Source organism: Sorex fumeus, unplaced genomic scaffold (assembly GCF_029834395.1).
Source record: "Sorex fumeus unplaced genomic scaffold, SorFum_2.1 ptg000037l, whole genome shotgun sequence".
In the NCBI taxonomy this organism is placed as follows: Eukaryota; Metazoa; Chordata; class Mammalia; order Eulipotyphla; family Soricidae; genus Sorex; species Sorex fumeus.
In genome coordinates, this window is record NW_026606094.1 from 9,852,501 (window position 1) to 9,866,577 (window position 14,077).

At 37.9% G+C, this 14,077-nt stretch overlaps 1 protein-coding gene across 8 annotated transcripts in view; it reads left to right on the plus strand.

Moving 5' to 3' along the window:
* CADPS2 (calcium dependent secretion activator 2) overlaps positions 1–14,077 on the plus strand; it is a 546,904-nt gene that overhangs the window by 369,008 nt on the left and 163,819 nt on the right. The gene's annotated exons all lie outside the window — the stretch shown is intronic.

Here is a 14,077-nt window from a genome sequence, read left to right on the forward strand (position 1 = left end):
TTGCTTTTCTTCTTTGTTTTAGTTACTGTGAGTTACAATTTTACAATCCTGTCAATGATCTAGTTTCTGTCAATGACAAACTGTCAATGACAAACTGTCAATGATCTAGTTTCATGAGTTCAACATCATAGTGTCCATTTCCTACCACCATTGTCTCAGAATCCTTTCTCACATCACTTCCAACCCCGATTCTCACTCCCATAGTAAGCACAGTTCTGGTAGAGCAGTTCTTAGATTCTATTGCTTTGGTGTTTTGTTTTCATTTTGCAACAAAATTGTGAATTAATGATATTGCATTATATTGTGGCACAAATATTATTTCACATCCCTCTGTGCCATGTACAATATGCATAGCTTTTCTCTTGCATCCCTTTTTCCTGACATCACTACCAGGATGGTGCATTGGTTACTGAGGATGAGCTGACATTAGCATATTCGTAATTATCTGGGGTCTATAATTTATATTATGGTTTGTTCTTGCTGCTGTGCAGTTAAATGGATTTGGGAAAAAATGAATAATGACCTATCCATTATACTTTTGGGGCTGGAGCGATAGCACAGCAGTAGGGTGTTTGCCTTGCACGCAGCCAACATGGCCGACCCAAGTTCGATTCCTCCACCCCTCTCGGAGAGCCCGGCAAGCTGCCGAGAGTATCTTACTCACACGGCAGAGCCTGGCAAGCCACCCGTGATGTATTCGATATGCCAAACACAGTAACAACAAAACCTCCAATGGAGACGTTACTGGGCCCGCTCGAGCAAATCAATGAATAATGGGAGGGCCTTTACTTACTTTACTGACCTATCCATAATTATAATTTCATGAAAATATTTTCACTAATGAGTCAGAAAGAGAGGGACAGACATAGAAGGACTGCACTCATTTGTGCAGTATAAAACAACATAACATGAGGCTGACACCTAAGGATAGTAGATACATGGGACAGGTAGATTGCTCCATAGCTGGAAACCTGCCTCATGAGCAAAGGGGAGAAGGCAACTGGAATAGAGAAGGCATCACTAAGAAAATGATGGCTGGAGGAACCGGTCAGGATGGGAGATGTGTGCAGAAAGTAGACAAAGGACCAAACATGATAACCTCTCAGTGTCTGTATTGCAAACCATAATCCCAAAAGCAGAGAGATTATTGGGGATAATGTCTGCCATGGAGGCAGGGGGAGGGTGGGAAAGGGGGGTATACTGGGAATATTGTTGGTGGGGAATGTACACTGGTAGAGGGATGGGTGTTTGATCATTGTGTGATTGCAACCCAAACATGAAAAATTGTAACTATCTCATGGTGATTCAATAAAATTAAATATATATATATTTTTTTTTTCACTGCTCTTAAATAAAACTTTTTGGAGGAGACCCAGGGCCATTCTCAGAAATATCCTTGCCAGCAGGGTCAGCGGTTCTGAGCTTGGGCCTGCAGTGCTCAGGTTGCCATGTGATGCTGTATGGAACCCATGTTGGGTGCATTTATGACCCTCTACTGGATCCCTGGCTCCTGCCCTAGAAATTATTTATGCTCAGCATGTCCCCACTCCACACACACATGCCTAGAAATCAATGCTCTTTTTACTGTCCTTGTAATTTTGCCTTTTCTGAAATGTTATATAGTTGGCATCACATATTAAGTATGTGATTTTCAGAAGAGCTTTTACTAAATGTGAATTTAAAGTCTTCCCATTTCTTAATGGATTGAGAACACAGTTGTTTAGCACTGAATAATATTTTGTTATTCATTCTTGGATACTTCCACATATTGATAATTAGTAATTAAGCTGCTTCATGTTATATATAGGACATACTTTTCATTTCTTTGGATTATTAGTAGTAGTGTATGATACTCATTATCGCTTAAGGAATGAATTGAGGAATGTTTGTTATTATAGTGATCATGTTTAGGAATGGCAAGCTAAAAGAATGTTTTAACGGGAAAATTGCACTTTATTAGGTTAGTCTTGAGAGATCAAATGAGGACCTTATACTTTTGGTCAGATAAAGGTAACCCTTTCGTCCTCGCCTTACTTTCAAGCATATGGTCTCAAGAACCAAAATTACAGGATAAGCACATATAGTATACTTCATTACCTTGTAAGGGAGTTTTGAAGTAAAAAGAAAGAATTTTAGTATTTTGGTATCATTCATATGTCTGAGGAATTTTAATCATGCCATTCAGGAGCTACTAAGTTCTTCTAATAACAGAATTATATGTAACATTCTAAAGGTCTAAGCCCACATAGGTGAATGCATTTACTCCATAATTAAAAGTTCAGAAAAACACCAGCATGCTCAAAGGAGTTCGCATCTATTCTGACTGAGAAATGAAGTCATTTTTTCAGCATTTAAGCACTTTATAAACAGACGCATATCACTCAGACGCACAGAGAATTCCATGTCTGAGTATGGTGAGCTATACGTGTCAGAACTCGGGCAACTTGTTGAACTTTTAAACACAGCTGACTCTCCTTTCAATTCCAAATGTAATGGGAATACAAATTGAATGAATACACTTTAAAATCGAGATGGATATGTATGAGAACGACCCATTGGGAGGAACCTGGACATTTTTATTAGTATTTTGAAAGAGAGATCTCATTCTGTCGGCACACAGCTTGTAGGTCCATACCTGCAGGCTGTATTATTGAGAGGAAAAGGAGTCGTTTTTTTTTCTTTGGAAGACAGTCTACCCCTGCTGTGTTTGCCGCTGCCCTCGGCAGAATGGTGCTCTGGTGATAATGCGAATCTCATCACCACTTGTGAGTGTGTATTATATGACTGATATAGCTGGAGATCTAGCCATCAGCCCAAGAAGCTGGACTCATAAAAATTGATTGAGAGGTAGGTTTGGCTGGCTGCAAAGTCATTGTTGCAAGTGAGCACTCGAGGAGCCCCTGAGATGAAAAGGCTGTGGACTCACACTTAAATCAAGTTGGAAATAGGAAAATTATTTATTAATGTTGGTTCTGTATTTAGCTTTTAAATCAGATTCATTTAGGCACCTATTCTGATTCTGAAGCCTGTTTTGTTCGAAAATTAGAATAGATTTTCAAGAGTGGACAATTTATAGTTCCTTTAACAAAGGTAAGATTTGATTCAAATAAATTGAAAGAACAGTGATTCTGCTCCGTGAAATCCAAATCAGAGTCAAATTTAGTCTTACCAGAAATAGAGCTGTGTCTGTTCCTTATTCATTTCTCTGGTGGGTGGTGTTTAATCTCACATTTTTTTTGGAATGGTACCATTGTTGCAAAGAATTTAGAACACTTCTATTTTATGTCATTAATAGTATCATTTTATATTTTGGAGATTTATTTTTGACCTAGCCAAAAGTGATTAGATTTTAATTCTTTATTGTCCTCATGCCATTCAGTAACTATATATTCACAGCTATTATATTCTTTTAGGTAAACCAAAAATTACTAAAGCATTCACCTACTAATATAAATATTTTAAAAAATAATCTATTGTTTTAAGCAACTATATAGTGACAGATATGCATGTAAATAACTTTTAACACTTTGTCTTTTTCTTTCTCCTCAATGTCCAGGGTGTACTTGAGGGTAGTTGTGAACATCCCCAAATAAAATTGGGGATAAAATTGACATATTAAATGTCACGTAGTGCATCCAGAAACATGTCCAATTGTTTTAAGTAGTAGAGTCAAGCAATCAAATCCAATTCTAGCACTCTCTACCATGTATGCTCTTTCTTCCTCTGTCCTAATGCTATGATTAAATTGACACACACTTCTCCGGTCCATCTGAAGGCATAAATGAAGCATCTCTGTGGAACATTAATTTTTTTTTGAGACAGTGTAGCAACAGAAATGGATAGGGAGTGATAGCATGAAGAGTCCTGTGCTCACAGAGGCCATTTACTGAATGACATTGCTGGAAACTGAAGTAGACATCCATGTTGTTTTGGCCCTGTATCAAACTGTTCACTGCTTGTTGTCGATGTGTCAGAATCATGACTTGAAGTTGCTGCAAACAACAGCAGGCTATCAAGACATAATGTTAATTACACATCAGCTGACTTGGCACAGGATGTAAACAGTCAGCCATGCCACTGAGTGATCTGTACAGGCTGCAAACATACAAGAAACACTCCGCTCAGGAGATATGTAAGCATGCACTTGAATTGGATGGTGGTGCCTGGAAACTGGACTCTCAGTGGTGATGACATTGTAGTAGATTCAGAGCTAGAGATACAAAGTTGCCCACTTGCCCCTTAGACTATGTTGTTAAACCAATATTCAAAACCTCTGCTTTAAACCTGCAGGAGTGGCTGCTGTAGCTGGTGATCTCTGAAATATTCAGCACACATAGACATCCGCTGCAGTGAGCTCCAGTCAGATGTTCTGAGATTGCAACTCCTGCATGAAATTTTATGGTCTACGGCATACCAGCTGACATTGAGTATAGTAATGTCAAGCGAACAAATGTAGTCCTGTCAGATCCCAAAAGTCATGGGATACAGCACTCTATACTGGTTTAAGTGGATTTAAGATGTACAACCCCATGACATGCTCAGTGTAGAATAAAATTTAAAACATACAGCATTATTTAAGGTAGAAAGTAAAAGGTCCCCTTCAGCACCACTCAGAAATATTGTCACCTTCTTTCTTTCTTCTTTCACAAAGTAATAAAAAATCCGTTGCTGTTAATGCCCTTCTAAACTTTTGTCAGTGTTATGCCTTACACATCCAATATAGAATCATTTTACATAATTTTGTTCTGTGAGTATTTTGTCTTTAAGGATTTGTGACTAGATGTCATATCAGTAGTGAAAAGTCCACTTTGTTCTTTTAATTTAGTGGTTGTAGTCTATAGAATAGAGAACATAATTTATGTAATAAATCTTGTTCTAGGACATTGAATTTCTTTTGTTTAATAACAGCAATGCTGGAGTTACTATATAGATATCATATAGTCAATCTTTGTGTATAGGAGCATTCATAAAATGAAATTTTTACAGGCCAAAAGACATGGTTATCTGTATTATGAAGTGAGATCTTAAAACTTTAGATAACTCATTGAGGTAATGATGATTTTTTAACATATTTTTACATTTCTATTGAGATTCTGTGATTTATGATGCTTTAATTAATTTCTTACCATGCAGTTAATTCCAACACCACATCTATCTATCAGCAGTACATCATCTTTCTCCCCCAACTGTCCTAAGACCCCTCCCTCCCAAGGCTCACTCTCATCACTCAGTTATGCGAATCAGATAACTCATCATGCTGCCTTGGACATTTTTCACATCTTCCCATGTATCTTAATGCCCCACATCTGAGAGAGATCATTCTGTATATATTGCTTTCTTTATGACTTCACTCAGCATGATATCCTCTAGTTCCATCCATGTTTTTACAAATTATAAGATTTTGTTCTTTCTTATTCCTGCATAATATTCCATTGTGCATGTGTATGTTGTGTGTGTGTACTGCGATGAAACAGAGCATCTATTGCAAAATCTTAAATAAGAAATCTAACTTATAGTATATAATCTCTTAATAAGTTGACCTATGATTACTTTTATGGTTCGCTCCCAACACCCCCTCTGTCTGTCAGACCCCCTCTGTCTGTCTGTCTGTCTGTCAATAATATGCCTTACATACTTTTAACCCTCAGATCTTGTCCAGCATGTTCACTCTCAGCTATTATTGTCATAGCGGTCTCTTCTCTGTCTTACTACTTTCAGCCCCACACACATTTGTGGTTATTTCCACAAATTGTCCAGTCCTCCTAACCTGTTTTCCCTGGCCATGGATATTAGTCTTCTACTATTTTTTCTTTATATGCTGTAGATGAATGTATTCATTCTATAACTAGCCCTTTCCTTCTGACTCATTTTACTCAGCATTAAATTCTCCATGTCCATCCATTTATAGGCAAATTTCATGACTTCATTTTTTCCTGACAGCTGCATAGTATTTCATTGTGTGCCTGTTCCATTCTTTCTTTATCCATTCGTCTATTCTTGGACACTCAGGTTCTTTCCAGATTCTGGCTATGGTAAATAGTGCTGCAATGAACATAGGAGTGCAGATGGTATTTGTGCTGTGTGTTTTTGGGCCTCCAGGATATATTCCCAGAAGTGGTATGGCTAACTCAAATGAGAGCTCAATTTCTAGTTTTTTGAGAAACGTCCATATTGTTTTCTAAAAAGGCTGAATAAGTCGGCATTCGCACCAGCAGTGAAGGAGAGTTCCTTTCTCTCCACAGTCACATCAACACCGGTTGCTTTTGTTCTTTTGGATGTGTGCCAGTCTTTGTGGTGTGAGATGATATCTCATTGTTGTTTTGATCTGCATCTCCCTGATGATTAGTGATGAAGAGCATTATTTTCATGTGCCTTTTGGCCTTTCAAATTTCTTCTTTGAGAAAGTTTCTGTTCATGTCATCACCCATTTTCTTATGGGATTGGATGTTTTTTTTCTTGTAGAGTTCAACCAGTGCCTTGTATATATTTAATATTAATCCCTTTTCAGAAGGGTATTGGGGAATATCCTTTCCCATACCCTATCCCCTTTCACTGTTTCTTTTGAGGTGCGGAAGCTTCTTAGTTTAAGATAGTCCCATTTGTTTATCTTTGCATCCACTTGCTTGTTCAGTGGCCTTTAATCTTTGAGGATACCTTTAGCTTCAATATTGGGGGTGTACACTGACTCCTTTTCAGTGTACCTTATGGATTCTGGTTTGATCTTGAGGTCTTTAATCCATTTCGATCTGGCTTTTGTGGCTAGTGTTAGGAATAGAGGTCTGAGCCCATTATTTTGCACACAACTGTCCAGTTTAAGGCACCTTTTTCTATCTTTTGTCCCCCTCTTTTAAGCACCATGGTTTATTTGAGGCATCCACCTGGTGGCAATGGTCACAGCCAGGACTCCTGCCTGTAAAGCATGTAGTCAAACAGTAGAGCTAGCCTTATTTTATTCTTCTAAAAAACAGAAACAAAAATTTAGCAGCTGGAGCAATAGAACAGCAGATAAAGAGCTTGCCTTTGGTAAGCAGGTAAGGCAGTTGCTTGTGGTACCAACACATATTTAACTGGTGCAAATCAGGGTTCACACATTAGCTCTCTATGCTCACCAAGGTTTGTACTCTTTTTGCACTCCCTTTACTTGTGCCAGTTTTCACATTTGCTTGACAGGAATCAGACTTTTAATTGAACTCCAGCTGTGGTGGTGGGCCTTCCCAGGGTCACTGCAGTGGTCACCCACAGGCTCAGCAGGGGTCCCACTTCCTGACCATGGCACCTGCACATCTTTTCATATGCGGTACTTACACACTTGATCATCAGGCTCATGCTTGCCACGTGTGGAACACCAGGAATTTGAACTCATAGCCATATCCTTGCAAGACTGTACTCTAAGTCTTCTCTCTGTTTCTCATTTTCTATAGCAAAATCAAAAAAGGTAATGGACATATTAGTTTATACAATTTACTATGGAATTTAGTTCTAGGCATAACTGGATAACCTAAATACATTACACATTTATCTCTTCAAAATATATTAAAGGATCAATAACTAAAACGATTACATGAGAGACAATGTACCAGGATCAGAGGTTTGTGGAGAATGTCCCATGTAGCACACAGTAATCCCCATGCAAAATTTCCTTTTTAAAAAAACATGTATCTGTGTCCCCTTAAAATTTTTGTCATGATTATTTTCTTGTCTAGCTTGCAAGGAAATTACTGATTTCCTTATTTTATAGCTCAGTTCTGTATTAAAGAATTAAGAATCTTGGGCTGGAGCAATAGCACAGCAGGTAGGGCATGTGCCTTGCACGTGGCATACCCGGTTCCTGAGTGCAGATCCAGGAGTAACCCCTGTATATTGCCAGGTATGACCCAAAAAGAAAAAAAAATTAAGAATCTATAAATAATAATTACATTCTATGAAGTTAAAGAAATTCTATAAAACTCCATTTAAAATGTATATGACTGTATTCACGTGCACACACACACATATATATACATATGTGTGTATGAACATCTGAACACATATATACACACATGTACATAGTGTGCCCTCCATAAAGTAAAGACTAGATATGTGTTAATAAGGGTTTTTCTCAAATCTCCATATGTGTAATAAAATTGAAAAATAGTATGTTTGAACCAAGACCTAGGTATGTGTCTTTGATTCCTCTTTTTTCCTTATCCCTGAGTGAATCAAAAAACACTATCCTTCAAACAAAACAATACCCTGCTTACATCCCATTTTCTCCACTGCTATCACTGTCGTTTCTGCAATGACTGTCATTTTCACATGAACTCCTACAATAGTATCCTCATTTTTCTCAGAGAAAGTGAAAAAGAAAACTTTGGCATTGTCATTCTCCTTGCAATCTTTTTTTTTTCCACATTGGAGTCATCCATTCAAAGTATTACTCAGGTTTTGTAAGTTGACTGTTTTATTCATTTGAATGTTTCCCATTACACTTAGAATAACCACTTACCTTGAGAAAGTACTGGTCCCCAAGCTCCCTCTTTGATGAGTCCTACCTTCTTAGAGAAACGTCTACTCATGAACTGTTCCACACCTATATTTTTACATAGATGAAGTTAAGAGATCTCCAAGTTACCAGTGCCCCACTCCAAAGGTATCTCAAATAATAGCACTGTGGCACTCCCATTGTTCATCAATTTGCTCGAGCGTGTCCAGTAACGTCTCCATTGTGAGACTTGTGTTTGGCATATAAAATACATCGCGGGTAGCTTGCCAGGCTTAGCCGTGCGGGCGAGATTCTCTCAGTAGTTTGTCAGGTTCTCCAAGAGGGGTGGAGGAATCTAACCAGGGTTGGCCGGGTCGGCCACATGCAAGGCAAACACCCTATCGCTGCACTATGGCTCCAGCCCATCTCAAATAATATGGGGGTTATGTAATATTCTTATGATAATGTATTTTTATTGAATTTACAGAGATTTTCTCACTTAGGTGTTTGGCTATCCCTAAATACCTCTATAGAAATCTCAATTTTCTATGACCAGGGGTTCATTTTACATTCCTATTTAGGTATCCCAGTCAAATGTCTGTTTCTCCAGTGGACGTTTTTGTCCACCCATCTAACGTATCCCCAACTCCTTGTCTTGTTTAGTTTACCATGTTTTTCTGATTATCTCTACCCAAAAGTAACTTTCTATCTATATTATCTTGTTACCTCTTTACCTCTTCTAGAATATATGCCCATGAAAACTGAGACTTAACTTTCCAATAACCAATTGTGTGTAGAAACTGCATAAACAGTGGCAATGCAAATGCATATATACAAATAACTGAGCATTGTTTTAAAAAGACTTTCTCTAATATATGCTGATTTATATAATTTATATTTATATACTTCCAGCTGGAAGAACCGTGATCAAGGTGAATGAACCCTTTGTCTCCATCTCTTATCTTTTAGCATCATATTTAACTCTTATTGACAAAAAGATTCTTTTATATAATTTATATAATTCATGTGTTTATATAATTAATAATTATATATACTTTATATAATTTATATACTGATGGATAAATTTTTATACCATTTATTCAGACAGTTAATGAGTCCATAGTCCCTTCAAATTCATCAGGATCTCGAAGATATATTCATGTTTCTTGATTCAATTTAGCTCTAGGATTTTTTTTTTTCAAAAAATAACTCTAGCAGCACCTTTGGCCTCTGCAAAGAAAGTTTCCTGCTAAGGATTTTTTAAACCTTAATCTTTACTGAAATTAGATGGTGGCAGTTGCTAAGCTGCCAGCTAGCTGTTAACATGATCCCTGCGGTAGGAATACAACATGCAAACCTGAATTCTGAGGTCTCTTTAAAACTCAAAGGTAGCCCTGACAAGAGTGGACACAGACTGGTGTTGAACAGGTTGGCAATTGAGAACAAAATGGGTGTGTTCCATACCAGATGCAGATCCCGTGTAAGGCTTAAGGTGGTGATATCAACATATTTTCTGGTGTCTTCAGTTGAAAGTTTGTTTCTATCCCATCATCCTCACCAAATCCATTGTTAACATAGTCATTAAGAATAAATCAGGTTATCCATGTGAAACATCCATTACTCTTTTTCCACTGAAAAAGACTTTTAGTTGCAATATAGCCTGTAAGCTTGGTTTAGCAATTTACAAGTAAGCATGGCAAGTGAAAGCAAATACTAGCTCAGAATGGGGCAGACCACCTATTTGTTTCTATCAAATTCCCTGGCATGTGGTGGTGGCAGAGTAAAGGCTGCAAGACTGCCTCCAGCTGGAAGAGCAGTGATCAAGGTCAGTGAACCCTTGGTCTTCATCCCATAGCTTTCAGCATCCTATTTTAACTCTCAGTGCCAAAAGATACTGACAGTTCTTTTTTCCACAGATCTCTTCCTCTCTACACTGATGAGCAAGCCAGTAGTTTTGAGGTGTTACTCTCAGAAGGATTTCTTTGAATCTTTCACTACAGTCTACAACAGGTTCATGAGAGGGTTTGCCTCAGGAATGTGATTGAGTATGACCTTGCAAAGGGGCAGATAACAGTGATTGCTCTGGGGGGAAACTAGTGGAATAAAAAGCACCATAAGCTGCAGCCTCATTTTATGGAAATAGAACCAGGAGTCACTGTGTCTACAGGATGGTATTCCTAGGTAGTTAATCTAGGAACAAATGAATTTGAGAGCCAAACTGCAGTATTTGCAGTTGTCTGCGGGGTCAGATTTCCTAATAGTCAGTGACAGCTTTGTTGTTCGTTGGTATTTTATTACTCTTCCATCTGTACTCCTCATTAAATCTCCAGGCTCAATTATCTGTGGCACTCTCTGGGTCTGTTGGGTGCTTTTCTGCCATAGTAAAATGAACAAAATTGAAGTACAAAGTAAAATAAACCAAGCCCTTAATACTTGGTCATTCAAATGACCATGAGGGAAAGAGTTACATGATTCCTCCAGTGTTGGAGGTAATTTTGTTTCCTTGTTTTTAAGTATCTTTCAGGATACTAAAATTGAAACTTAAAATTCATTGCATGGCCAGCTTGTTAAGACGTAATTGTCTTACTTAAAGTTAACTCAAAATAGAGTATTTGAAAAATCAAACAGCCACTGAACCTATACTTTGAGTTATCTGGAGAAAAGAAATCATCATTTTAAGCATCATACATTGCACAAGGAAAAACCTATTTTGATAGCTAATTTTTAAAGGTAGATCTTACATGACATGTATATCTTTATCATTTTAAGCACGTTATACGTATCAGGTCTGGATTTTTTGATGAGTGGTACCATGAACATAATAATGCTTAATATTTGTTTAGGAAAACAGTAATTTGTAAATATACATTAAAGACATGTTGAGGAAATCGAGGTTATCACACCTCAAGTTATAGGTAGAAATAAACTATTTTTTTTCTCTTTCTAGTCGTTTTTTTTTGCTCTTTTCTGTATCATTCAACAAATATCTTCAGTAACATAATAGTAAGTTCTTCATGGTAAGGAGCAATCCACCGAAGTGTGGAGAAAAAGTGAAATAAGGATGCTGGGAGACAGAATATCCAAGCCTGAGTGTGGCAGGTCCGCAGGCTTAATCATCTGGGGACATACCATGGCACCTAAATCAGTCAGTTCCTAAGGCAGGTATCTGATTTGTGTTCCAGCCACAAACTGCCTCTGTAACTAAAATGAAATGATTCTCGAAATACACAAAAAGAGAGAAGGATGCCAGTTCCTTGACCACAGGTCACTGACAAACAAGAAAGCTTTGTACTCCTTGCTCTACATAAACTCTCTCTAATTCTCTCAAACCCCTATAAATTTACATTAGTGTTGTTTTTTATTCAACTGGAAATCAAACTGAGGTATAGAAGATAAACATTACAATGATTTCCCAAGGTCTTTTCACAGATACATTGGAAAGAATAAGGATGCATAAGTGGGGAGTGAGGGGTGGGGAATGAGAGTGTTGCGTATCCTCCTTCACATCTGACTGAAATGCCTTAATACGATTATCTTCAGAGAGCCCTTCTCTGACCATACTCTTGAAAATACCTCTGTCAATTTTGTTCTCTTTTTCTCTGCATTTTTTTTCAAAACACTTTCATGCCCATGGATTTTATGTATCTCTCTCTATCTCTCTCTCTCTCTCACTCACAAACACACACATACACACGCACACACACAGACATGCATACACTATTTATGTTTATTTGCAATTTTCATCTTTTCCATTCACATTGTATGAGAATATTTTTTGAACTAGTTTTTTTGTTTTGTTTTTCCCTCCATGGAAGCATTATGGTATCCTCGAGAACTAGAAAAACATACTAAAAATCAGAGGCTTAGTGTTTGTTGAATGACTGTTTGATGAATAAATTAAAGAGAAGATAAAATAATACTAAGAACATGAAAGAAAATGCAAAATTGTGTGCACATAGAACTAACACCCCTTACCATTCTGCATGTTGTAAGCAAAGCAAAACCAATCACTATTTTATATACAAAGTAGACCTTTTCACTTTAGGATGAGAGCAGAACTAAAAAATAAAGGTAAAAAAAAATGCTGTGGAAATCGTGTTTTCCCTCTTCATAGAGAACTGTATAATTTCAAATAGGGAGGAATCTCATTTAAATAGCCAAATGCCTGTTAGAAAATGAAAATCTAATGTGGGGAGGGTTTGTTGTTACTGTGTCTGGCATATCGAATACTCTCGGTAGCTTGCCGGGCTGGAGCGATAGCACAGCGGTAGGGCGTTCGCCTTACACGCGGCCAACATGGCCGACCCGAGTTCGATTCCTCCGCCCCTCTCGGAGAGCCCGGCAAGCTACCGAGAGTATTCGATATGCCAGACACAGTAACAACAAAGTCTCCAATGGAGACGTTACTGGGCCCGCTCAAGCAAATCGACGATCAACGGGAGGGCCTTTACCTTTACCTTAATGTGGGGAGGGAGGGAAGGAGGGAGGGAGAGAGAGAGAGAGAGAGAGAGAGAGAGAGAGAGAGAGAGAGAGAGAGAGACCATTTCTCATTTCTACTTGGTCTTCTGTTTGAAACTTTGTTAATACCTTGGGAAACTAGGAGGAAATTAGGAGATTTTCTTTTCACTGTCAAAATATGAGACTTACAAAGTCATTCTTTATTCAAAGATAAACTAAAAAGTAGAGAGCCACTAATGATACTTGGAAAGAGATTCCCTCACTATAATAAAATACATTGATTTTTATGTTTTAAATAATTAGTCAGAAAATTACACCCTATTTAGAAGTTAAAACTCTATTGTGAAAATCAGATGAGAGTTCAATGAGGTCTTCTTAAGTGAAATTGGATGACAATGAGGCAGTAAAACTTTTTAAAAGTAGCACATTTATCTTCACCTTTTAGGTAATGTACATAATAAAGACCGTGTAAAAGGAAGCCAATGTAGGAAACAAGAGAAAAGCTCCAAAAGTTTGACATGAAAGCACTGTGCACAGTAGCTGAAACTAAGGTGTGGTAGCAGATACAATGGAGAGCACTCCTTCAGTGTAAAAAAAATTGCCTAAGAAACAGAAAATAAAGTAAAAGTAAAAAATATATTAAAAATGAAATAAATGTTTTGTAATATTTGGAAGAAACTGGTTTGAAAGTAAACAGACTTGGAACTGGAGCAGTAGTTCAGTGTTTAGGGCACTTGCACACAGCTGACCCAGGTTCGATCTCTGGCACCCTATAAGGTCCCCTGAGCCCTGTCAGGGGTGATCCCTGAGCACAGAGCCAGGAGTAAGCCCTGAACACTGCCAGGTGTACCCCCATCACAGTGGGTAGGGTGCTTGACTATATGCGATTGCCCTGAATTCGGTCCCTGACATCCTATAGGGTCCCCCAAGCACTGTCAAGAGTAATTCCTGGGTGCAAGGCCTGGAGTAACTCCTGAGCATCATTACTTGTGGCTCAAAAACAAAAAAAATGAAGAAAAATTTTGTATGTAGGTAGAAATTTAGAAAATATACAGTTTGCCTTCCAGAAGAGAAGAGGGGTCTGTGTGTGTGTGCAGTTAATTATGTTCCTCTGTAATTCCAAAATTGCCATTGACTCTGATCAGAGGCAGAGTTCTT